General features: G+C 46.9%; 1 protein-coding gene across 16 annotated transcripts in view; it reads right to left on the reverse strand.

Moving 5' to 3' along the window:
- KANK1 (KN motif and ankyrin repeat domains 1) overlaps positions 1-26,196 on the reverse strand; it is a 233,037-nt gene that overhangs the window by 63,670 nt on the left and 143,171 nt on the right. The window contains exon 1 of one of the 16 annotated variants that reach the window (XM_045882199.3): positions 21,477-22,037. The exons of 10 other annotated variants lie outside the window; for them this stretch is intronic. The gene's annotated coding sequence lies outside the window, so the exon portion shown is untranslated. Of the gene's footprint in view, positions 1-555; positions 689-937; positions 1,017-1,064; positions 1,647-13,897; positions 14,028-18,792; positions 19,389-21,476; positions 22,038-26,196 lie in introns of those variants that run through there. 5 more of the 16 variants (XM_064579204.1, XM_045882200.3, XM_045882198.3 and 2 more) reach the window with 5 other exon arrangements.

Raw genomic sequence — 26,196 nt, forward strand, 5'->3', positions numbered from 1 at the left:
AGCTCTGTATTTTTTGAGCTATGGAAAATACCCAAAAGCAATGAGTGAAAATGCAAGCCATTTGTACCCCTACTCCTATCCTGGGTATAAAAACCCACCGGACTGTTGTCAAGTACTTCCAGCAATGTGGGTTGCCTGCCTGCCCTTCCCAGTCCAAACCCTGCTGAGCATTTACACCTGATAGGGTGAATGCTCTGAGTAAACCTTTCGCCTCCAATTTGCCCTCTTTCCTCCGAAATGTTGGAAAGAAAAGTACAAAAAGACTGCCGAGCAGCAGAGTTGTGTATTCTCCGTGCCCTGATTTAAAACAATATTAAACTGTTCTCGCTGTTGGAAATGAGGCACCAGATTTCACTTCTAAAACATGGCAAGAGAATTCTACTTGAAAGAAGTGCTCAACCTTAATCACTTGCTCACCCATGTAAGGGTGAGCTGATGATGAGCCGGCACCAGGAAGCCTGTGCTCATGCTAACAGAACTGCGTCTTTCTTTCCCTCTTTCTTTCCTTTTTAACTCCACATGGACAACACGCTCACCCAAAATATGCAGCCCGACCTGTTTCCAGTGCTGTCTGAAATTCCACAAGCAAAGAGAAGCTGCCCGCTCTGGTGTCAGGTAAAAGCGGGCAGATCTGACGGACAGGAGCCCCCCGATTCTAAAACTGGGCTGTGGCTCCTCCAGGCCACAGGGGGCTCAGCCCTGGGACCAGGCCCCCGCCCCCGCGCCCTCCCCGCGCCCCCCCCGCCTTGCGCTGGGCTGCCTGCCGGCCGCTCACCCTCCTCCCAGGCGCCCGCTGCGCTCTCCACCCGCCTGATCACCCGCAGGCCGCGCACCCTCCTTCCGGGGGGTGGGCGCGCCCGCTGCGCTCCGCTCCCCGCCGGCAGCTCATCCCCCCTCTCCGGCGCCCGCTGCGCTCCGCTCCGCGCCGGCAGCTCACCCCCATCCCGGGCGCCCCGAGGGCTCCCCACCGGCCCGATCGCCACCAGCCGCACAGCCGGCCTGCTCCCTGCTCCGCGCCCGCCGCACCCCCACCCCCGGGGCGCCCGCCCGGCTGCCCAGCTCACCAGCTGCCTCGCACTTCGCCCCGGCGCTGCCTCGGACGCCCTCCGTCGGTCTTCACCGGGTAAGGAAAGGAGGCTCAACATTCGTGCACACTCCGCCGGGCCACGCGCAACACCATAGGCCCGGGTCGCACCAATGAAGTCTCCCTCCGGCTCCGGCGACACCACCCCCAGCCCACTCAGCTGCTCGGCACTGCCTGCTTTCTTAATGAACCCAGGAGCGCGGGATCTCGTGAAAATGCGTGTCCTTCAGGCCAGCGTGGCCAGGCGTGCAAACACCGCGGGCGATTCCAACATCACACACAGGCTGTGCGTCTGCGGTACGAGCCGCTTCCGAGGGCGAGTTTGGGTGCTCCTGCCGACGCCAGGCAGCCGCGGCCCTGGTCACCGGAGGACGTTCCGCGCACAACAGGCACCACTGTCCCCAGCAGGTTCTCCAAGCGCGCGGCAGTCCCGGCTGGTCAGGGCCCTGCGGGAACCCTTCTCAGCCCTTGGCTCCTCACCAGCCACAAGCAGTTATCCCTTGACCACAGTATGAATCTCAGCCTTTGCCCTTGATGAAAAGTTCTTTAAAAAGCCCCACCGTTTTCCAGTTACAAAAGTAGTCCATGGCTTATGTTAAAAAAAAAAAAAAAAAAAAAAAATCACCTCCAGGCCATTTAAAGAAGGAAAAAAGTCCCTCGGCTCTCACCGCTTAGGGGCCCTATTAATATTTTGGTGTAACTCCAGAATTTTTCTGTGTATTTCTTAACAGAGTTATTTTACCCATTTTCAGTAGAAAAGGTTAATTTTTATCTATTTCCCTTCAACATGCTTTTTTTTAAAAAAAAAAAAAACAGCACTGATTTGATGTCAGGATTTAGAATGCAACAAAGCACATCACATTTTTTTTTTTAAGATTTTATTTATTTGGGCGCCTGGGTGGCTCAGTCATTAAGTGTCTGCCTTCGGCTCAGGTCATGATCCCAGCGTCCTGGGATCGAGTCCCACATCGGGCTCCCTGCTCTGCAGGAAGCCTGCTTCTCCTTCTCCCACTCCCCCTGCTTGTGTTCCCTCTCTCGCGCTTTCTCGCTCTCTGTCAAATAAATAAATAAAATCTTTAAAAAAAAAAAAAGATTTTATTTATTTATTTGACAGAGAGAGAGAGAGCCAGCACAAGCAGGGATGCAGCAGGCAGAGGGAGGGGGAGAAGCAGGCTCCCCGCCGAGCAGGGAGCCCGACGTGGGGCTCGATCCCAGGACCCCGGGATCATGATCTGAGCCGAAGGCAGACACTTAACCAACTGAGCCACCCAGGTGCCCCAAAGCACATCACATTTTTCAGTGAAACTTAACTGGCCGGCCCATCTTTAGCTATTTCTCAAGTTCACAAAACGCATAGGTCATGCTGAATTATCCCCCAAATGAACCCTGGACTTCTCAATCTGGGACTCAGGAAAGGTTAGAATTTAACCATGTTAGGCTTGATGATTTCCTAATACTGCTTAAATCAGACTATCCTAAGAAGCTGTCATCCAAATTTCATCCCCCAGCACCTAAAAAAGCAACCTGTGTTTCTCAAGGTGTCATTTTTACAATCAACTGTCCACTGTATGTTCTACAACTAAAGAAAGACACCCAGTGTCATTTTTTTACCTCCTGCTTTCTGGTGTACCTTCACAAACGGAACACAAATATGGCATTTATAAGGCCCTGATTGATTTCCCAACTTCTCCAAATGTGTAGGTTTTCTCTCTGTGCTTGATTACGTATCTTAAGAGCAACAAATTTAATTTTTAAAATTTCCTTCACTACCCCCCTTCCCAATCATACACATCATTTAATAAGATGTGTGGAACTATGGAGATGTTTAAACATGTATCCCGAAGGAATAACTGAACATACAGTAGTATATAATGAATTTTTAAGAACATCTTAATATTCTGTAGGCAGAAGTTGCTTGCTCTGTATTAGTGTTAAAGACAATTCTTACAAGAAGCTGTTTCAGTGGTTATCTTTAGATTGTAGAATCATGGATGGTTTTTATGTTGTTCCTTATATCTTATACATTTTTACAACACATAGCTACTTATCTCATAAAAAATATTTACAAGATTATAAGAAGTTACTGGGAAGCAAGAGAAAATGTATTGAAATAAACTCCAAGAAAGTTCTTTTAGGAGGGGGATGAACAGGGCAGCCATGGCAAAGACAGCCAGATGTTCCTCAGTATGTGTTATCCCATCTTTGAAACTAACAGGACTCCTGGTTTAGTTGGGCACATATAAAGACTACATTTCTCTGGCCTCTTTTACTGTTAGTATGGCCATATGCAGAAACGTCATAAAGCAACCCCCCGGAACCTCCCTTTTGAAGACACAGGAATAGTTCTCTGGCCTCCTTTCTTCTTTGTCACTTCCCCCATCCTGCTGCCTGGAATGCAGATGTGATGACTGGAACACTAGCTGCTTTATTGGACCGTGAGTTCACACATAGGGATGGAAGAACAATGTGCTAGAAAAATCCTGAGTCTCTAAGGCCTCTGCGGATCAGAGCTATCATACTACACCTGGAAAGCCACCTCTATACGTCTATGTAAAAGAAAGATAAACTTCTCTTTTGTTAAGCTATTTTGCGTGTTGGGTCTCTGTTACTTGGATCTACACTGAATTCTAATGGATACAGCAGTCACTCCCCTGTGTCTCCCCTGCCCCACAAAAAATTAAGACCAGATCTTGAAAAGAAGAAAAATGTTAAATGATTAACTGGGGTATGTTACAGTAAAACTTTTTTATACAGAAATTTTTATTAACTCAACAATAATCAGGAAAGAATTAAAAAAACAGTTTGTAAAAAAATCTCTAAGTGAGTTATAGAGAATCTTAACTGCCTGAAACCTTTTTTTTTTTTTTTTTTGGATTAACAGGGTTATGCCTATTTATATATAGCCAAAAACCACTGGCTATGTCTGCAAATGGAATCCTGAAAGTAACAGCTTCCAACTAAATATTCTGGAATCAGAAGGCTGTCCCCTGGGGTTTACAAGAATTTTCTAAATGTCTGGAAATCCAGTGGTGGAGACTGCTCCTGGCACCACCTCTGCCTTCATTATATAGCATTTATTACAAGCTTAATTGGGTGCAGAAAATGGTCTTATTCAGTGGAAAGAGTAGGAGGAAGGATTATAAGAAATAAAAGGAGGTATAGTCTAGCTGGCAAATAAACACCAAACATCCTAAACATAACACTAATTGAGATCAGTTACAAAGGCATGTTATCAACAAAAACAATATGATCATACGTGAATAATTAATCAAAACAGAAATGGAGTTAACCAAGAGCTGAGTTTTTAAGGTAAGACACGTGATGATAGAGTAAAAGGAAAGAGAGGCAAACGGCCAAGGGCCAGGGCAGAGACTGCTGGTATGGCCCGAGGACAGACGAGGTCAGAAGAGAGGGGGGTGGCTGAGTACAAAAGAGGCCATCAGACTCAGGTCCCAGACCAGGGGGATCTGGTCCACTTACGATCACCCTGAGGTGCACACCCAGCCCCCCGCTAGAGGCTAAAAAGACCTCCACTTAGACTGTCTTGACACTGGGTGTGGATTGGACCAAGGGAGGCAAAGAGATTAAATTCAAGGGGGCCATTTAGAATGTTATTACCCTCAAGTGTGACATGAGGACCAACCAAATAAAAAATTTATTCATACATTCAACTTATAATTAATATTGATAAAAATAATCTTAGTAATAATATCCATCCATCCGTCTGTCCATCCATCCACCTGTGCATTTATCTATCACTATTTACCAGGCTCTGTTCTAAGAGCTGGGGACACAGTGTGAACAAGAGATAAGGTCCCCACTTTCACAAGGCTCACAGTCTAGTGGGGGTGGGGTGCACGGGGATAAAACCCAAATAAAATACAAGGCAGAAATGAAACAAAGAATTTATACTGTTGCACCAACGTAAGGAGGTGGGCCGCCAACAGCAGGTACACAGCTTCTTGGGTTGACGTCATCTTGGGGCTGACCTACTTCCTAAACATGAATGGTATCAGAGTCCCTCTTCCCGCTTGTCTCTCATGACCCACTTTCTACGGTCTGCAATTTGGGGTAACCAAACGCCAAATGAGACAACACTAACTAGAGACAATGTCCCAAGTCCAGAGCAAATTCCCTTGTGTTCAGAGAGAAGCCGAAATCAACAAACTGATGGTAATTCTACTCTTTATTTATATATTTACCACCTATAAAACTTAGAGCTCCGTGAGAGGGGCCCAATTTATGGCCTCAAGAAAAGTTTAAAATTTCCTTGCAGCTTAGCTGCATGAGCAAAGTGAAATGCAGATATGGGTATCTCAAAAATAACTTTTTTTTTTTTTTTAGAGAGAAAGAGCATGTGTGCAAGCACGGGAGGAGGAGAGGGAGAGGGAGAGAGAATCTCAAGCAGACTCCACGCTCAGCACAGAGCCCCATGGGGGACTTGATCTCACACCCTTGCGATCACGACCCGAGCTGAAATCAAGAGTCGGATGCTCAACTGACTGAGCCACCCAGGGGCCCAACTTCTTTTTTTTCTTTTAAGTAAGCTCTATGCCCAATGTGGAGCTTGAACTCAAGACCCTGAGACCAAGAGTTGCATGTTCTACCAACGGAGCAAGCCAGGCACCCCAAGAACAATTTCTTTTAGATGAACAAAAGGTGTTATATGATCTTCACTTCTCAAGGAAATCAAACTTTCCAAACTATATTTGGTTTGGGCAGACAAAAAAATTAATACATTCACTGGGAGGTGGGAGATTAGACTAGATGGTAGTAAATTAGTCACAGGATTAACCTATTAGTGATGGTTCTCAACTGGGGGTGATTTTTGCCCCCCAGGGGACACATGGCAAAGTCTGGACATGTTTTTGGTTATCACCACTAGAAGGGGGTGCTATTGGCATCTCGTGGATAGAGGCCAGGGCTGCTGCTAAGCATCCTACAGCACCCTACAGTGCTCAGGACAGCCCCACCCCCCCAAACAGCGGATTATCCAGTCCAGAATGTCCGCCATGTTGAAACGGAGAAGGCGTATGCTAAGGACAATGAACAGAGTCAAAACTTCCTGGAGAGCGACTGAGAACTTTGGCTACAGAGGCCACAGTCTTCAAGGCCCCCACTTCTTAGTGGGGCCGTAACATCATGCTCCAGGGACAGGGTGAAAAATGCTACTTTTGAGCAAGAAAACGCTAAATACTTTTCTACACATTCTACCACAGTGAGCCATTCTTTAGTATGAGCAAAACACACCGGAGGTTTCTGGACTAACATGTCCTGGTGGACTTATCGATGGACAAAACTTTGATATTATTACTTTATCTGTCAGTGAGGATACAATGACTTCTTCTGGTTTCACTGCTGCACAATCTAGGCCCAATTACTGACTGACTGATGGCACCATGAAAATAATTACACCCATGGGCACAACTTCCATGCTTTTTATGTGTTTTTCTTTACCAGATGCTCTACCTGAAGTGTTGAAACTGAAGAACTTTGCTAATTCCCGCAACCATACTGTCTGAACTCCCGTGAAGCATGAAGGCTCTGCCCCAAGAGCTGAGTCAGTCCCTGAGAAGCACATAATTATCATGGATTCCCATGTTTAAAAGCAGCAGAGTTGCAAGCATCCTGTTGTTGGAGGCAGTCGAAAAGACTCCACATCAGCTAGGGCTGACAGGCAGGAAAGAAAACCAGAAGGATGAACTTGCAGAGGGAGAGAAAGTTCTCACGATGTTAATTACTCGAAGTATGAGAGCAACCGAGTTAGCAAATCAACTTTTCTAGGCTCAGATCAGTGGGACAGAGAAAACAGTAAAGTGGAATAGATCTTTCTGGACAGGTTTAACAGGAAAGTTCTGCTGATGGCATTGTTGGTAGTAAGACTGTCAGACCCAAGGACCTTCCCTATACCAAATCTACAAGCAAGGGCAGAACATACAAAAAGAAAGAGAACAGTGTAAGCGTTCCTCGTTCTGCTTTAAAATAACATAGGACACGGGCGCCTGGGTGGCTCAGTCGGTTAAGCGACTGCCTTCGGCTCAGGTCGTGATCCTGGCGTTCCGGGATCGAATCCCACATCGGGCTCCCTGCTCGGCAGGGAGTCTGCTTCTCCCTCTGACCCTCCTCCCTCTCATGCTCTCTGTCTCTCATTCTCTGTCTTGCAAATAAATAAAATCTAAAAAAAATAAAAAATAAAAAATAAAAAAAATAAAAATAAATAAAATAACATAGGACAGACGAGATTTCCTCCTGTTCTTCCATTTACCAAAGAGTTCCTTTTCCCCTGGCTCTTCACCCCTCCCAGGGAGTACACCCGCCCATCCATTCATGCACACAATGAGCACCTACTAAGTGTCAGAGCCTGCTGAGGCAAGCCTGAACTTCTGTTCCCACCAACCTCCCCGATACCATCCAGGCCTCTCCAGGTTGCAGCTGTTTGAAATGGCCCCCCAGACGCCTCGTGCGCGGAAGGTGACAACAGTAAAGAAAGCAAAAGTGTAACCCGGAAGTTCACAGGAAATACCAGGCCAAGTGACCTGTCACATGCAGCCTAAGTGCGATTTTATAGGCTTGGTTTGTTAATGCGGCTAAGGTTGTAATGTGGTCTTGTTCCTCACATCCGTAACTCTTTTTAACTTCTTGTGGCTTCTCCCTCTAAATGTTTAGATTTCCTCTCGAGGCTGATCTCATCTCTGCTTTTTTAACCTTTGCCCACAGACACTAACCTGCACGCCATCCCCACACCTTCCACTGTCTCCCATCACTATCCCTTTTCCGTACTGGCTTCAGAATCCCACACCCCATAAAGGGCATGCTGATCTAGGGAAGGTGCAATGACCAGACTGAAAGAAGGATTTTATTCTTTCATTCAGTAAGTATTTATGAAGTACCTACCGTGTGCCAAATCCGGCTAGGAGCTACTCAGCAAATCAGACACAGAGCCTGTCTAGGTGAACTTGCAAAGTACAGGAGAAGACAGACAAGGGGCTACAGAAATGAAGGACCCGCGGTGAGGAGCGCGGTGAAAGTCAAGCACAGGGAGCGCGCTGGACAGAGCGGGGGTCGGCGGCGGGGGCATAGAGCGCGCTGCCGCAGGGCTGTATTTGAGGAGTGTGTTAGGCACGGTGCAGGGTGTGTGCTTGCAGGGGGAAGGCGACAGGAGAAGCTCTAGGTAAAGAAAAGGCACACACCTAACACGTCACTTGTAGACACCGAACGGAGGGCTCTGCCCCAAGCGAGGCAGAGAGGGGGCTGCGCCCCAGCCAGGCAGGGCCCTGAGAGTCAGGTTTTTGGCTCCTAAGTGCACTGGGAAGCTATCGAAGGGTTCTAAACAAGGGAGTGAAATGATCAGATCTGCATTTTAATACGACTGCTCTGGCCAGATGCTGGGGTATGGACTGAAATTCCCTTCAGCATCCTCCAGCAGCTTTCCATGGATTGCTCCAAGTCCCCATGAATGTTTCCCCCGGTGTCACAATTTCCTTTGCATGGAGTGAGTTTTAAAACAACTCGATACTAAGTGTTAGCTGTTAAAGCCACCAGAACTTAGAATCTGCATTTGGGGTGACCTGTGGCCTATTGGGAAGGCTTGACAATCTCAGCTACTCTGGTCTGGGCTGGGGACCAGGATCAGCTCTCAGGACTCATCCTCGGGGGCTCTCTCCATGACCTCATTATGCCGTTAAAAAAGAAAATATTTTTCTTTAAACGAGTGGATGATTCACTGCAGAGAAAAATGATAGGATTTCCTTTTCTGAAGGTCATGAAAACATGATAAATCTAATCTGGGAGGGACACGTGTGGCGCAGGTGAGGGTCTGACTTAGCGCTCTGAAATGCAGAGTACAAACGGGCTCTGTACTTGAAACTCTAGGATGGGAATCGCAGGGACTGAACACGTCTGTGAAGCAGAAACATTGCCCCTGACAGCTAGCAAGTGTCTCTGCAAGGGAGGGAAAGACAGGACGGCAAGTTACTACCCCCCCTTACTGCTCCCGCCCCAGCCCATACTCTACCCACACCTGCCCAGGCGCTGAATTAGCTAATGCAAAGGCTAAAGATAGAGGATAGGGTCTGGGAGAACCCAAGCAGTACACGCTAAAAATCCAAGTCTTCCACTCACTAAGCTGGTCTCTGACAAGCTCAATTTCAGGTCAGCCTGTCCCTAGAGTCACTTGTCATAGTCTGCTTGCCTGACAAGGATCTCACTGCAGGTGACCCCCAGGGCCTGAGGTGCATACAACATGGAGAACTTAGAGAATACATGCTTGCCCATGAGTTATTCTCAAATGTCAGTATACCTCAGATCAGCTCTATAAAGACAGTGTCAGGACGCCTGGGTGGCTCGGTCGGTTAAGCGTCCGACTCTTGATTTCAGCTCAGATCATGATCTCAGGGTTGTGAGATCGAGCCCCACATGGGGCTCCACACTGGGTATGAAGACTGCTTAAGATTCTCTCCCTCTGCACCCTGCCACCTCCCCCAACCCACTCACTCTTGCATTTTTCTCTTTAAAAAAAAGAAAGAAAAAAAGAAAAAAAAAACTGTCCATCTGGTTCAGAAACTCCTTCAGGTTCTCAATGTCCCAATCTGGGAAAATTTCAGCATCAAAATATTATGATTAATGATACAGCAGATTACAACCTGGTGAATAAACCAGGGACCTCTGAGCCCACGATGTTATAATATATAAATACACTAGAGTGTCAACTACTGAATAAAGGAATTATGAAAAGAAAATCATCACTTAAGAAGCATTATAACAGTGGCTGATTTGGGAAGGAATCATCATCACCGGATCCTACAGCTTATGAGCAGAGACTTCTACTGATGAACAGGGTACTGGGGTGGCATCACAATACCTTCCCATAAAGTACTTATCGACCACAAAGGGAAAAGTGGTGCAGGAAGCTGACAGACACCCAGTGGGACCGGCACCGTTTCTGTGGTATTCCTGTCTAGAACGTATGGCGTGAGTCTGGAAACCTCGATGGATCCTACCTGAAAGTCATCCTGCAGAACAGAAGGCCTCTCTTTAAAACCATCAAGATCAGGGCGCCTGGGTGGCTCAGTGGGTTAAGTGCCCGACTCTTGGTTTTGACTCAGGTCGAGCCCCACATAGGGCTCCGGGCTCGGCAGGGAGTCTGCTTGAGGATTCTCTCTCCCTCTGCCCCTCCCCCCAGCTCACTCTCGTGCATTCTTTCTCTAAAATAAATAAATAAATCGGTTTTTAAAAAGATTTTATTTATTTATTTGAGAGAGAGAATGAGGGAGAGAGAGAGAATGAGGGGGAGAGAGAGAGAGAGAGAGAGCAGGAGTGGGGAGAGAGAAGCAGACTCCCCGCTGAGCAGGGAGCCCAATGTGGGGCTCTATCCCTGGACCCTATGATCATGACCTGAGCCGAAGGCAGACGCTTAACCGCCTGAGCCACCCAGGAGCCCCAGTAAATAAATCTTTAAAAAAAAATCCATCAAGGTCGCGAAAGAAAGGAAAGGCCAAGAACTGTTCTAGGCTGATGGACCCTAAAGAGACATGGCCAATGCAGGGCCCCCCCTCCCCCCCCGACACACACACACACACACACACAGAATGAGATGGAGCAAATGTGGTTAAGTGTTAACCACTGGGGAATCTGAATCCGGGTGAAGGAGGTATGAGAATTTCTTTAAATTTTTGGCAAGTTTGAAATTATTTCAAAATAAATTATACATATATGCATAGGTAGAGAGAATGAGAGATAGAGATGATGATAAGCTTCCTTCGCTTGTGCCTTCAGCGTCTTTGAGGGACAGGAAAGCAGTGAGCCAGTCACTGGGGAGCACGGCCAAGATGCCGCTGATGCTCATATATGCAAATGAGGCAGCTTTTTTTTTTTTTTTTTAAATCAGGGCCTGATGCCTCTGCTCTTCTCTATTACATATTCTTTGAGGAATGTTACATTTGTTTGAGGTATCCCTGGAAATGTGAAGTTTTCTCAATTATTAATGTTGCAGACTGATATGCCAGGAGCCCCATTAGAGAGAATAAAGTCTAAACACTCCTTTCTGGGGGCGCCTGGGTGGCTCAGTCAGTTAAGCATCTGCCTTCGGCTCAGGTCACGATCCTGGGGTCCTGGGATCGAGCCTGCTTCTCCCACGCTCTCTTCCTCTGCTCTCTCGCTCGCTCTCTCAAATCAATAAATAAAATCTTAAAAAAATAAATAAATAAACGTTCCTCTCTGTGGCATCCAAAGTCTTCGACAATTTGGCCCCAATCTAGCACCTTCCAGTTTCCTTCCCACCCTGCACCTCAACCTATAGAACAACTTTCAAGCCCATCCACCTTTGCTCATTCTGTTCCCTCCACCTGCACTGCCTTTCTCATCTGTCAGGATTAGCTGCACTGTCCTGGTTCAACCCCAAGAGCCCATCCTTCATCAAAGCTTCACTTATCCCCAGCTGCTCTGTCCTGGGAGGAACTGGTCACCTTCTTCCCTCTGTTCTGAAACACTCTGCCTACACATCCTGATCAGCAGGCACGTGTGGGTCTTCCCCCACCAGCCGGTGTCTTGGGCCAGGGGGTAGAGAGCGCAGGAATCAACTAGAATTTCTTTTTCTATCCCCGAGTGCTTGGCACATAGCATGCTCAATACATGCTGAAATGAAAAACTGCATCGAGCCATCTACAGATTAGTCAGGAATGATGGGGGAAGACATGTAATGACCAAAGCCAGCACTCCGGGGCCAGACTGCCTGGGTTTGGATCCTGGTTCTGCCACTTTCCAGCTGTTGGCAAGTTAGATCCTATTTCAGCTGTGTAATTGGGCAAATAACAGACCTGCTTCACAGTGTGGTTGCGGACTGCTTAGATCTATGCCTGCAGCCTGTTATTATTATTTACTGTGACTGGATCACCCTCTGGTGTTGGATGAGGCACCCCAGATGACCCAGGCTGCCTCCCCGCCACCCTGCTGCTTCTCCCCCACTCCATGAAGCTCGGCTTTGAGGTGCTGAGCAAAGGCTACGGCATTGAGGTCTACGCTGGATTGTGCCTCTGGGAGTGGACGGGAGAGATGCTGGCTGGGCCAGGCAGGGAACATGCTCGTGCGTGCTCGCTGGGCGCAGGGAACGTGGAGAGTAGGTGCCAGTTAGAGGATAGAGGAAGGCCTGGTCCAGCATCAGCCATGCAGGAAGGAGGTAAGATAAAACAAAAGCCAAAGTTGATGAACATCCCTAACCTTTAAAAATAAATTATGGCCAAATCAAAACATTCTCTTCTCGTAATACGGAGACATGAGTCCGCACTAATTTTTCTGAACAATGTCATGCTTTCAGTTCTACTGAAGTCCTAAGAGGAAAGCGCCTCTTGAACACATTGTGTAGACGTGGGCTTTAGAACCAGGGAGCACATCTCCGTGGCAGTCTAGTTGGGCTCGCCTAAACTGGGGAAGGTGTAATCTTCATAAAACAAGAACAGGAGCTATAAATACTTCCAAGTTCACGGGCAAGCGACGGGCAGCAGGGGTCTGGAATGGCACGGTGCGGTGACAAGCTTTGCCTGCAGAAAATGAGAAGCTGGGTGGGCCTCTGGAATTCCCAAAGGTTTCTTCCAGACTATGACCCCCTCCCGACTGCACTTCCCACGGAATGTTGTCACATCGCATGCTACGTGATCAAGTGGAGAAAGCGGGGCACGGCAGCAGGGTCAGACCAGATGAGCTCAGGCAGCCAGTGCCCATGGCCTCGTCCTCGGCCCATTTCGTCCCGCAGCACCTTTCCAGATGCATCGCAACAGCCAGCACAGTCCACCCACCGCCCAAACGCAGCTTCCCTTCGCTATAGCTTCAGTTCTGCTCTGGGCCTGCCGGAAGAGTCCAGAAGCCAGGTGAGCAGCTGGGAGGGGAGAAGGTGGAAAGGGAACGGAATGGGCCGTGTCTTAGGAAAAGGCACTGTGCGTGAAGGAGGCACGTGACATGGCAGAGCCCTCTGTTCCAGCACTCCGCGCCAGCTCTCGGGGGCAGCCCCTCTTGACCCCAAGTCGGTCTTGAAATAGCCCCAGGCCTGCCTTCAGGACCTGCCCCTCACCCACCGAGGCAGTGCTTTCTGGTGTTCACGGTCTCGTTTGGAGAGATGCTACTGAAATACAGCCCGACTTGGTCATGCGTGCACAGCACAGAGCTAGGCTGGGGACTGAAGGCTGTCCTCCAAAATTTCTTCAAAAATAATATGTCACTCAGAGGGTAAATAGGAAATGTGGCAGTTCTAAGGATAGATCTGTGGAAAGCAGAGAAGGAGCACAAGCTGAGACAGTAGGACAGAAAGGGCTTTTCTAATAAAATAGCACCAGGTTTTTTTCGGGGGGGGGGCGCAGGAGGGGAGAGAATTGGAGTAACTGTATGAATCACGGCCCATATTTTGTTTTATAGCGTTTATAAAAGAACAAGAAGCCAGCTTTAAGGCACACAGAACAGCTCCCCATTAGAAACACAGAGCTGAAAACAAATGACCAAAAATGGATTTAGCCACACACACACAAAATAATAAATAAATAAATAAATAAATTCTTGAACTTAAATAAACCATAAACTCAGAAACGCAAACCTTAGCCTATATGTACAACCTTTCATTCCCACGACAATGACATCTTTATGTTAAAGCTGAAATGATCAGTGAGCCAAAAATCAAGTACCGAGGTATCCTTTCCAGCTTGTAATAAAAGCAAACATTTTTCATAACACACAGAGCTTGAGTTCATACTTCACCAACCCCCCACTCCCACCCTCCCCCCAAACTTCACGCTCTCCTCTTTTTTTCTTCTTTTGGGCTTTCTTACTCACCTCCCCAGAAACAAAGTAACTGCGATTTTCAGCAAGCAGGAAGTCAAGTCTCAAGCATACTTCCCTCGTCATTAAAAGCGCTACACACATCAGCCAGGCAGAGAGCCCAGGATCTGCTGCAGAGAATTTATTTATACCCATTTGGAATTTCCTGACCAACTAACAGCCTCCTGGCTGTGGGGTTTAATTCCAGCACTCCAAGTGCCAGAGAGACAGCAAAATCTACCAACCAACAAAACTGCTAGCAAGGATCTTAACAGCAATGAATAAAGAAGTGGAGGCAGATAGCTCCCATGCCCCTTCCAATTTTTCGAGCACACTATCTTCATTTTCTTTAGACACCTGAAATGCTGACCTAGAGATACAGCTGCAAACCTGCTAATTCGACGAAGAATTGAGAAAAACAATAAATGCTTTCTGTTTTTCCCCCTAACTGAGTCCCTTCCCCAAAGCCTCCAGTGCTGAGAAAGGCTCCCTGTTATAATCCGAACTATAACTCAGCAGCCATCTGCTGAAGGAAATGATTCAGCTGTATGCTGAGCCCAGGCTGGGCTAGAGGCGAGTGGTTTCTCTGCTTGCTTTACTCTTCTTTAATGCAACATGTAATCTGAAGGCTAAAAACACTCCTGGTTGTAAACCACAGACCCGAGCTTTTAATTTTTTTTCATATTCTCTTACACATCTTCACCCAAATTCGATCATGTGACTTTCAAGGACACAGACTTAAGTTCCCCAACAAGTGCATTCTGTTTTAGGATGGTAACATCTTTCAGCAACCTTTGGTTTCTGTTTTAAAACATAAGAATGATATGTTCCTCTAATGGTTTAAATACATCACCTAAAAAAGAAAGAAAGAAAAAAGAAAAGAAATGGTATTTTAAGACGCATTCTTACCTTGGCCTAAGAACACTGGATAAAAGTGACTCTAGAAAAACAAGATTTACTGAACTCTGTCTATGGGGCAAGCAAGCAAAACCCGTTCTAAACAATAAAACAGAGATTAACAAAGATTAGGGATGACTCGAAATCACCTGCTTTGCAAAATCCACAACAGGGTATAGCTACGAGGAGAGAGGCAAAATTTTATAAGAATCCACTGAATTTGCCTTGTTTGACTGGTTCATCTTGGTGGCCATGCACACACACCTCACTCCATTTACCTTCTGGCTCCAGCCTCCTGGCCCAGATTTGGTGGCTGGACGATAATCGTTGGGACACACATCTTTCTGTGTGAAGCTACAAGGACTAAACGTCTTAAGACGATGTGGGGCTCATCTGGGCTTATTTTACATCAAATAAATAAACTAAGAACGAAGCTTCAAGTGCCAGATACTCTGAAATACAGGGTCCAAATCATTCCAAGTTATTTTACCCAACAACACCTACATTAGGTAAGAGATTTGAATTAGGTCTCTTTTTTCCTTTTCTGGGGGGAGGGGCTTAAAAAAAGCTTTATTGAGATATTTACATACCACAAAATGTACCCATTTTAAAAAGTGAATAGTTTGATGAGTTTTAGTAAATGTATATAATTGTGGCATCCATCCCCACAAACCAGTTTTAGGAAACACCCACCAACCTAAAAATTCCCTAAGGCTTGTTTTATCATTTGCTTTTAACAGAGCAAGTTTTTTCTCTGTACTTGTGAGAAAATTCTGGTACTACTCAGTCATATGATTATATTCCAAACTAGATATTATTATCCAAAGACTTGTTCTTAAGAACTCAATGGAGGAGGGCGCCTGGGTGGCTCAGTTGGTTAAGCGACTGCCTTCGGCTCAGGTCATGATCCTGGAGTCCTGGGATCGAGTCCCGCATCGGGCTCCCTGCTCGGCGGGGAGCCTGCTTCTCCCTCTGACCCTCCTCCCTCTCATGCTCTCTCTCATTCTCTCTCTCGCAAATAAATAAAAAATCTTAAAAAAAAAAAAAAACCTCAATGGAGGAAGGCATCTGAATGTGGTGCTTTTTAACCCTGCAAAAGAGAATACTGCTGAATTTTTATTTCACAAACACTGTGTTTGGGTAAGAATACAGCTTATTTAAAAAAAAAGCAACAACAACAAAAGAGTATAGCTTATTCCCAAAACAGCTGAAGGTAATTATTTTGTATGTGTGCTTCCATTAAGGTGAGGTCTAGCAGAAGTCATAGTATACAAATAGATATGTAGTCCTTTAAGAAGGAGGACAAAGGTTGGGAAGGAAGAATAATTAAAGATAGGAGCTCTTGCTGCCTGGAAAGTACCGGTCACACAGGCTCCCACTGTCGGGGGAAAGACACACCTGTCTGCCTTTACTCTTCCAAAGAAGCATCCAAACGAGACCTGGCAGGATGGGGATATACTCAAGGCTTTTCCTCGGACAGGTGCAAAGGAGCCGGGAAGGGTGACTCCCAATGAGAAGGGAAATGCACTGTAGACGGAAGCCTTCTGGGTCACCAGGCTGCCCGAGGGCACCAACAGTCTTCATCCCCTGGGTGGTGGCTGCAGGGCTCTGGGCTGCAATCAAGCCTAGCTGAGCCCGCAGTTGTGATGCTTACTGAACCGGATTATTGCATCAAGACTTTCTCCCGGGGGGACGGGGGGCTGTCCCCTAGTCTAGAGAGAAAACTGACGTTCAGTGAAGTAGTGAGTGTAACAGTGAGTTACATCTTGGACATCGTGAGATGCAGAGTTCCTGACATAGCCTGAATTTACCTTCCTCCGCCAGTACGGTCCTATTCTCCCAGGTAGCGGTTGCTAACACCCCTCCAGCCTCAGCGGGGTTCTGAGGCTCCCAGCCGCCCGCGTGCCCACATCTAACCCACATAGAGATGCGAACTCATTTCAACTCCGTAACGGCCCTGGGAGCGAACGAGGATCTCTCGCATTTTACAGATGAGGCTTACATCATCCGTATCGCTCACTCCTCCATCCCTGTGTGAATGCTACCTAGTAGTGAAAGGCCACATTCGAGGTCTATTCTTTCCTGCACCTTCAGAGGGCAGAGAAAAGTGGGGGTGGGGTGGGGGAGCAGGTGTCTCTGAAGGGTGGGGAGGAGAAGGAACACATTTTAGCTTGGATTGTTCTTTCCCCCTCTGATGTGTTTTCCCGACCTTCCCAGACAAAAATCCTCCAAGTTTTTGCAGACCAGCTAAAGCATCAGTTCTGTCTGAGGTTGTCCCTTATCCTTCCGGCCGCCTCTTCCCTCCAGGCTCTCAGACAGCTTGTTTTGCCCTCTGTTCGTACTCGTGCATACATCTCACATCCCGACAGACTTAGAGGAGCTTTGTCCTCTTCATCTCAACAGTGCCGTGCCCCTCCCTCCACCCCACACTGCAGGTGCCCGGGGCCCACTCAGTCAATTTAATTCCTTCCTGAGAGGCCACACTCTGCAGGTTACTCTTTCCTTTTAAAGAGATGTACAAAAATGTCAAAGATTCTGAGTCCGTGTCCTCACTTTATAGTGGAGGCAGGCCTCTGGGCCAGAGGGGTCACCGTAAGAACATCACTTTTAGCCTCCAAGGTGTAAGGGCCAATGCTGGGACCTCCCAGACAGGCTCCCCCCTCCCCCAAGTTTTCAACTCTGCTGCACAATTAAATGGCCCAGGGCTGTTTTTAAAAATGCTGAGTTGCCTGCCCCCCACCCCAATGAGTCAGAGTCTCTTGGAGGGGAGCCAGGGGCATTAGAATTTTCAGAAGTTCCCCAGATGATGAGTCTATAATGAAGCCAGGAAGGAGAACCTCCGCTTCAAACCAAGCAAAATCTGCAACGCAAAGCATGTTCTTCCTTTTGGCTTACAGGAAGCTGAGAGCCCAAGTGGGAGCAGCCCCTGAAACATGTAAATACCCTCAGGGTCCAGATCATAAATTCAAGTACCTTTAAAGTCCAGGCCAGTAACTGAAAGGAGGGGTCCGGGGCACCTGGGGAGACCAGAGAGCACCCATTCCCTCCAGCTCACTTGGCCTGTAGAATACACCACCCAGCGAGGCCTCATCTTTTGACTTTTCAAGGGAAGCTGAAGAAATTAGTATTTTCATACGAAATTACCTAACTTAAAAAATCTTGGCAATTGATTCAAATTAAAACAAAAACCTTGGGTGGGTCACACAGAACACACTCCCAGGCCTCAGTGTTGTGACACAAAGCAAGGACTTCGTGCTATCCATTTGGGACCCAGTTTCACTCCTGTTCCTATCCCTTCTCCTTTCCCATTTTCCAGGTGACCACTTTTTTCCTTCCTATTTTATCCTTTTTTAAAGGTTTTATTTTTAAGTAATCTCTACATCCAACGTGGGGCTAGAACTCACAACCCCGAGATCAAGAGTCACACGTTCTACTGAGCCATCCAGGTGCCCCTTCTTCCCTTTGTTCCCTTGTTGGAGTAAACTATAAAACAAATTAGAAAAAACAATCTTCATTCTGTGCATATTGACTGAATTACTTGGGTTGCATTTAGCTCTCTTACTACCACGATGTTTCATTTAAAAAAATAAAGACCAGGGCGCCTGGGTGGCTCAGTGGGTTAAGCGTCTGCCCTCGGCTCAGGTCATGATCCCAGGGTCTCCCTGCTCAGCGAGGAGTCTGCTTCTCCCTCTGCCCCTACCCCCTGCTCGTGCATGCCCTCTCTTTCTATCTCTCGTTCTCTCTCAAATAAATAAAATCTTAAATAAATAAATAAATAAATAAATAAATAAATAAATACCAAAACAACAGCCTAGGATCCTTACCACCATGTCTCCTGAAGGTAAACTTAATGTGCAAAAACCCTACCTGTAAGTATTCATCTTGAAAAGACACAGATTGAAAGCAGGATACTCTGGTATCACTCTCATGGGAGGCCTGGGTTATGTCTGCGAGATTCTAGCCTCCTCACAGCCAACACCCCCCGCCCCCCAGCCCCTAAAGAATCCAAATACCTTAAGGTGCTACTTCACCCCGCCTGGGCTCTCGGACCAGTGATGGCTGCAATACAAAAGCTGGTGTCTAAGGGAACTCCAGGGAGGGAGAGCAGTGTGGGTGGAGCTCCCTTCCACGTCCCCACTGGCTCCTTCTCCACCCACCTCCACCACAGCCCAAAGGGCTGACAGGACCTGAAGGGGATTACAGGACAGGTCCAGCAAGGGCTTCTAGCTCTTTCTTGCCCTGTTAGGTGTGTATAGCGTTGGGTATTGGAAGAGGACTCCTCCTTCCCACGCCTGGATTTGAAGGATCTGCTCTTTCTAAGATTTTAAGGTAAGGGGAGATTTTCCAAGGAGAGGCCACAGTCAACATGAGGAGGGTGTGCCCAGCAGAGGTGTGAGACTCTGGCCAGGAGAGTGAGATGAGGACGAGGACGCTATGGGTGATGGGCCTATCGAAAATCGCCAGCAAGAAATCCTCTGTCTGCGTTATACCTTACTCAACAGAGCACATTTCCTCGAACCCATTTAAGTATTAACACCAGAGTCACACTGAATTTCTACATGTCAGGCTTTCTTTACAGTCTGGCGTGCCCCCTGATTATTACTTTCATCAGATTTGGATAAACAGACTGTCTCATAATATATTTTCACCTGAGCCTTAAAATCAGCATTTATTTTTTTTTAAAGATTTTATTTATTTATTCATGAGAGAGAGAGAGAGAGAGGCAGAGGGAGAAGCAGGCTCCCAAGGAGCAGGGAGCCCAATGCGGGACTTGATCCCAGGACCCTGCGATCATGACCTGAGCCGAAGGCAGATGCTGAACCATCTGAGCCACCCAGGTGCCCTAAAATCAGCATTTAAAAAGCCTGTGACAAAATGAATTGAGGCATGAAGTAAGGGGATTAAAACTTTAAATCAGATTGCCACAAAGACTATAAACGCCGCAAACAATAAGAATCTATTTAATATTTATTTATAATTTAGAGGTTATAATAATTATAATTTATTAACGATAATTTATTTAATAATTATATAATTAAATAACCATTTATTTCCTCCCATCTAAAAGGGGGGCAGGGATCTGTAGAGACCTTCCCAAGAGAACCGTGGGAAAGAACGCAGGCAGACCGGCCGGCCATACTCCCAACCTTAGAGGCCACCAACTCGGTTTCTCATCCACAGTTCCAACTAGCCCGCCGAACCAGACCAGGTAACAAGCCCGGGGCAAAAGGAACTGGTGAGAGTTCCACCTCCTGTCTCTGGCTGGGTCGCTAACAAGAAAGTGGCCATGGGAGCTAGAAAGAACCTTCCAAATGGCCTTGGACAAGCATCCTCCCTGGACAACCACGTTACACCTGGTCACCTCTCCCTGGAACGCAAGGCACTTAACCAACAGTACCATTTTAAGCCTACATCAGAGCACGTGATGGAGAGAAAGCGGATGCTACCCCTTGCACTTAGAGGCGAGGTAAGAGGAGGAAGGCTGTCAGCGAGTATGTGCCACGGGCTGAAAGCCACCTGTTCATCCGGGAAAAATACCCAGGTGCACAGGCTGGGAGGAAACTGCAAAGGGAGTAACAATGTAAGACGGGCCAACGGCAGGGCTCAATTCAATCACACAGATTCTCAAGCAGGCGCTGTGCCCGTGTCTCGCTCTGGATTCACTGCCCAGCATCGTGCTGGCACAAGGTAGGCATGCTGCAAACATGCGCTCCTTGAATGCAGAGCCCGGGGACCCCAGGCGGAATATTAAGCAAGCCACAATGGGTACACCGAGGTGTAGATGATGGGACTCTTGCCTCCTGAGACCTCAACGCTTACAGACTGGTGAAGCACACACCCCTGACTCTATCTTAAAATACACAGCTCTCCGGGAATTAAGAAGAGGTAGGGGTGACGTCCCCTTGGGAGTACCTGAGAACACTTGTTGGAACAGGTCAGAGAGGAAGCTGCTCTTGAAGGATAAGAAGGGCTTGGGAGGTATGGGAAAGCCATCCAGATCAAGAACAGGGCTTTGAGTGAGCCCCTAGGAAGGGAACAGGGCAGGTGGGCTGGGGAACAGCAGTGGGGATGGTGCAGAAGCCCCCGCTGGCTTCAGGACCCTCTGCCCAGAGCTGGTCTCTTGCTGCCTGGAGCCCTGGAGGGCTGGGAAGGCCCACCAAGGTTTTTGCAGGCCTCAGGACTGAAGACACAGAAACAGATCATGATTTCTGTCCAAATGAGGCCAAAAACAAAAGCCCAGAGTTAGGAGTGAACAGAGATTAAAGTTAGTGAAAGCCACACAGGTTTGGAGAGACTGAAAAAATAACAAAAGTATCGACAGTTCAGTGCTCCTTCATCTTGCCAGCCATCCTTAACAAAGTCACAAAGAAATGACAGTAAGGCAAAGAAAGACCCACTGTCACAGGACATCAGGGTTGGTCCACGTCACAAAGAAGGCGAACAGCTGCCCTTCTGACAAATATGTTTCTGTGTGGTCATTTAAAAGTGAGCTCCTGAATGAATGAGCTAGCTCACTGCGCTGAAGTATTTTCACTGAGTTTTGTATCCTTCCTTCTGGTCGTTCCAAAGCAACACCCTGATTTAAATTCACCACTATTTGCAAAGTCTGCTTTTTCATCATCAAAGTGGCCAGAGGACAGAAAACCAAAGAATAAGAGCCCCAGAGGGAAAGCCCCCAGCTTTCGGCCCCCTTTACCTTTCTGGAAGATTTTCTGTCTGGGGATTCTTCATTTAAAAGCAGTATCCTGGGAGTGGGGGTAAGTTCCAGATGCTGGTTTCTAGTGCCTCAATAATGTGTGAGCAGCCCTGCTCAGAGAATCCACAGCTCCTGGGTGATGCATGAGAGTGTACAGGGCCGTGCCCAGGAGCTGGTGGGACCCCTTACCCCCCAGAAGCTTACGATGTGACACTGCCAGGCAGCTGTGCCCGGGGCAGATCTGGAAGCTGTGTAAAGCGTGGCGCTAATGGAAAAACTTGGTGGCACAGGGCTTCGGTGTTTTGCAATTTTTTTCCTGTAAGCTACGGTGTTGGAATGGTTTGACATGCAAACCGTTCCCTCCGCCCCTACCGGCCTACAGACTGCCAGGTCTCCACCCTGGTGCGCTCTAACAATCGGTGTATCATCGGGCTGATTCACCCCTTGCAGGGGTGGAGTCCTGGCTGGGGTACAGGGCGCAGAAAGCCGGCAGGTTTTACTGCCTCCTGGGACAGCTCATGGCAAGACAGATGAGTCTTTGTCCTCCCAGCTGGCGGGGAACACGCCAAATGAACTGCCTCAAAAAAACCCCAAAAAACCCCACATTTCCCTGATGAGTCCCTGATTTGATTAATGCATCCCCGTCAGTCAATCGGGAATGCTGGGGAAAAGGAAATAAATCAGCCACACGTGGTGGGTATATGGACTGAGCTGAGGAGGACACGGGCAGTGGAGGAAGAAGGAACACTTTTTGGTTTTTGTTAGAAGAAAACAAGAGGTGATGCACGTAACTATGGGGGTGAAGACACCACATGGTTGGGCTTATGAATCTTTAGAAATATCACGTCTCTCTCTTTCGTGTTTCGAGTCTGGGGACAATCTCCTCCTTCTCTTCCAGGAGACTCTGAAAAGTGCCTGTTGCGCCTGCTTGTATACAAACATTTAAAAAGCCTTCGCCTGGCGGACAGTTGTTGCAAGAGAAAAAGGCCCTCAGAAAAGTGGGCAGGAATGGGAAAATCTGATAGTGCAGGCTGAATCAATGTTTTCACAAAATTATTTGCAAAGCTGATGGGATTTATTGACTAAAGCAAACATTGTGAGACTAGATTCAGAAAATCACGTGACTGTCTCCTGATTCAACCGAACAGAGATCATGCCCAGAGTATGAAAGATCCCGCAGAGAGAAAACTTTTTCACTTAACTAAGATCGGGAGAAAGGACCTAAAATAAACTCAGCAACTGTAACTATTCAGAGCACATTGCTTCCATAAACCATCATTCTAAGCACCACCTCCTTTAAATAAAGGCTCATCGGGTGAAACTGTACCAAATCTCCAGACCCAGCAGGAGGAAAGTCACGGGCCACTCAAATCTGGCCTGTCACACACGAGACAGAGTGAGAGTCCACAGATTGAACTTTGGGGATGAGAACACATCAATGCAACAACAATCTATCCATCAGCCCTGTTTTCCTTCATGTTCACAATTCTGCTTTTCTATCTGTTGGTTACAAAGGCCTCCTGAATATTATAGAATATTATTTAATTATATTCCAAGTGCTGCTAAGATTAGAAATCTGGTCACAATTTAAAAAAAAATCCTCAAAATAGTCGCATACATATTTTTAAGTTGTGAGATCACTTGTCCATACAGAACTACCAGCTGAGATCACTAGGAGATACAAATGGGCTGCATATTTAAAACACTTCTCATCTTCCGGATTCACGAGGAATTGCAGCCCAAAGCAGAACCAGGCTTAGCCTCTGAAACATGAGCATACTTTTCCTAAAGCATATGGAAATGAGTGAATCAGTTCCAGCTCATTCCAAAAATATCCAGCAGAGACGCCAAGAGAGGAAAAACAGAATCATCAATTTTTTTTTTTTAAACTTAAAATTTCTACACGTGTTTGAATGAATCCTATCAAATCTGATCTCCTGGCTGAGTCTTCTACGAGGTTTTATTAGAGAAGTCTCCTCCATGCAATTTTTAGGTATGCTGCCAGAAAAGAGAAAGAATTTACGACCTCTGTGAATGTGAGAATTATGCTGATATTTTCTATGCCAGATCAAATCAAACAGCCTCTTAGAGAGAAGGACCCCAAAGCAGAAACTGTGAGCTGTAGTCATTCATTTCCCAAGCCCACACAAACCTTTCTCAGAAACTGCACAAAAGGAGATGAACTGGAATTATCTGGGACACAGGAAGAAGGCAAACCCTTGGAAAGGAAGCTAACGAGCTATACTTTGGATGGGCTCAGCTGGCCCACCCAAGTCCTTTGAGAAAGAGGGGAAGTGCATAATCAGAAACACAAGCCAATACTCACGGAAGGGAAGTCTGCCGGTGAGCAGGGCACAGGATATTCAAATTTTGTAGGAAGGGCTGTTTTAATCCTTTGCCTCACTCTGCAGCTTCCAAAGGAGAGCAACAGCTCAAGGCTTTAACATCGGAGCGCATCTCCCTGCTGGGTTTTTCTTTTGTGTTTTTTCTTTCCCCTCGGCGCCCACACAGCATCTAGGCAGAAGTCTTCAACCGAAGAGTGAATCTTTGCCCAACACCTGGGCCGGGCAAGAGCCTGGATTCTACTCTTCCTACGCCCAAGTAGGCTGGGACTCACTGCCAGATAGGGCATCTTTCCTCGGCTCAACTGCAGAGTTTAATCGCCTGTCTAAAATCTGAATGATGCTTAACCCATCAGGACTTGCTCACGGTCTGGAGCAACAAAGCTTTATCAGGTGAAGCTAGCTACTGGTTAAAACGGAAGCCTTAAGAGTGTTTAAACCAAGCAAGCTCTGACGAGGGAGGGACCCTCCAGAATGTCTCTGGGGGCTGGATGAATTCTGGGGTTCTGATTTAACCAGACAGGCAAGTCTCTGAAATCCAGTGTCTCCTATTTGTAGGTGGTCTCGGCAATGTGAAACTCAAATGTAACTAATACTTAAAAAAATAACTATCTTCTGAAACACCATCACTATAAGAAAATACATTATTTGTAAACCTCAATGTGAAATGAGCCTTTAATCAACAAAAAATGAACAATTTCATTTAAAGTTGAAATGAAATCCGATTATTAAGCACACCGAGTAACAGGATGAAACCGCATGATGTACTCAATACTAATATGTTTGTTAATTTGGCTCTATGAGATAATTCACACTAAGAAGAAACTAACTTATCAACCTAACCTCTATCAGGGAGGACATTTTACTCGCAACTCTTCTACTTTTGGGTTTCATGGAGTTTCTTGAAATACATACTTTCCCCTTGATCTACTTAATTAGGACTTCACAGATGCCACACTTCTGATTTTTAATGTCAACAGAATGTGCTCAACAAAGGGAAAAAGACCCTCTGCGTTCAATGTCTGGCTTAGCCATTAGCTAACTGTGTGGGCTGGGCAACTTGTGTTTTGTCATCTGAAAAGCAGGGACAGGTGGACTCATAAAGACCCCCACATTAGCCCTTTACCTCTGTTTTGATATCAGGCAACTGTGTTGTACCCTCAGCTCTCCGAACATACTGCTTACAAGGGAATGCAAAGCACAGACAGGAACACACATTTCATCCTTTGGCAGACTTTTCCAGGACACCCTGGAGGGTCATGGACGGTACTCACACATTCAAGGAGCCTCAGCGTCTCATCAGCTCACCTTCTGCCTCTGGAGGAAGGCTGATGGAGACCACAGGTCTAAGACTCACCAGCAGAGGCACCCCCCCCACCTCCTTACACATGGTCTCGGAAAACCCGGGGCGGTTCCAGCCAGACCAGTCAGGGCAAACTGGTCTCGTGCTTGACAAACAGCAACGCAATTAATTCCTGCTGTCGGGTTCATGGCAGTGGGCTCAGAGTTCTGTTTGAGAAACGCTGCTGCTGGGAAAAATATTTGCACAACCAAGTGGGCTGCACTGAGCGGCAGAACTCTACCTGCTCGGCCGCGAGTCTGGGGCCCTGGCTGACCTGGTCTTATCAGCGGCCTTTGTACCTCATTTAAGATCAGCATGGAGACAAAACCTGGAGCCAACTGACTGACCAGAGTAACAACCAGACTTAATGAAATTTATCATAGGAATTTAAAATGAGAACCAAGTTTTTAATGCAGTTCGATAAGTACCCTAAGTCAATAGATAGTTATCTGGAAAAAAATATATATAAATATATGTGTATTTATGCTTTGAAAGAGGAATAGCAAGAGGGAGAAAAACCATAATAAACTACCAAAGGCAAATATCAGCAAGAATAAGGCTGGTGATGGGAGGCATAAAATGGTACTCCCTAATACTCATCTATTTATTTCATTTAACTGTTAGACACAGGACAGTAATATAGTTCTTGCCTCAAAGTCAAAGCGTCTGGAAGGGCCTGGCCCGGTGGCCTGTGAACAGGCGCTTTTCAGCCCGGGAACCGAGGAGCGAGCTCACAGAACGAGGGGGGCGGTGATTTCCCCTGACATCAGACCAGCGTTTTACATCTTAAAAAGTGTTTTTGTGGCTACTGTTTTATTTTTCCCTCACAACACTCCTGTGAAGAAGGCAGGGCAGGTATATTATCTTCATCTGACAAATATGCCACTTGTTCGTTAGCTTCTAAAGAGAGTCGAAGCTCTAATTAAAGTTTCACAACATTAATAATTAGTGTTTACTGAGGTAAACAGTGCATCCAGTTTACAACATGATTGAGAGACCTGAGAAAAAGCAGACTGTCCCCATCCCCGAAGCGCAG

The sequence above is a fragment of the Mirounga angustirostris genome, unplaced genomic scaffold (genome assembly GCF_029215605.1).
Source record: "Mirounga angustirostris isolate CCGP_5_RB_7025 unplaced genomic scaffold, mMirAng1.0.hap1 SCAF_15, whole genome shotgun sequence".
In the NCBI taxonomy this organism is placed as follows: Eukaryota; Metazoa; Chordata; class Mammalia; order Carnivora; family Phocidae; genus Mirounga; species Mirounga angustirostris.